The 889-nt window shown below is 30.5% G+C and overlaps 1 pseudogene; it reads left to right on the top strand.

The window, feature by feature from the left end:
• Positions 1 to 545: 545 nt before the first annotated feature.
• On the top strand, positions 546 to 645 carry LOC121033274 (uncharacterized; annotated as a pseudogene).
• Positions 646 to 889: the final 244 nt, after the last annotated feature.

Genomic DNA, 889 nt, shown 5'->3' with positions numbered 1-889 from the left:
TGCATTTTGCTGCAGTAAATACTATTTATTTAGGTAATTTGGGCAGTAAAATTACACAGTCACAATAATTGCTTTAATTACTCACTTGGGGTTTTTTGGCACAAAGAAATTGATTCCAATAAAAGGGAATTTATTAAATAGAACTCAGCATTTTGAGATGAGCCCATTTAGATGAGTTTGTTTACATTTTTTTTGGATAAATCACAAAAAGAAAATCATAAGAAATGGTGTTGATGATTGTCAAGGGTAAAATTGGGACTACTGAAAGGATGAACACTGCAGTATGATTAAATTAGATTTTCTTGTTTATTTTGATTCTAAGGGCCTTTTGTTAATTTAAGTTCAATCTTTTGCCTTGATTGGAATTGTGTTTATATGGATATATCTGGTGAATGTGCTTCTAGATAGGCATGCAGGTCTTTCGAATTTCACCTATATTTGAAAAGTGCAGTACTTTCATTTATGCGTATTTGTGAGTGTCTGTAGCCATAGGCAAACTTTTTTAAATAATTAGCTTATGGAATAGAAATGTAAGAATATAGTTCTTGCTTCAGCAGCATATACACTAAAATTGAAATGATATAGAGATTAACACGGCCCCCACACAAGGATGACATACAAATTCATGAAGCATTCCATATTTAAAATAAAGAAATGTCAGAATATAAATAGTAATATCAAACTTCTAGCTTTTTTTTCTAGATATTTGGCCATTAGCCCTATATATATTCCATATACCAAAGAGGTGCAAAATTGTGAAAATGTTTTGCATTTAAAACAGCAGGTAAGACTTCTTATAAACTTTGGAGTTTTTAAAGACTCTAGTCTTAAAATGCTGATATCTCTGCAAGTAACTGTTTATACAAAGAGAGGGTTAATTTTTCACTTA

This window comes from Herpailurus yagouaroundi, unplaced genomic scaffold, assembly GCF_014898765.1.
Source record: "Herpailurus yagouaroundi ecotype Mexico unplaced genomic scaffold, PumYag 142, whole genome shotgun sequence".
Classification (NCBI taxonomy): domain Eukaryota; kingdom Metazoa; phylum Chordata; class Mammalia; order Carnivora; family Felidae; genus Herpailurus; species Herpailurus yagouaroundi.
The sequence above is the reverse complement of the archived record's forward strand: the minus strand, read 5'-3'. Positions and strand labels throughout refer to the sequence as shown.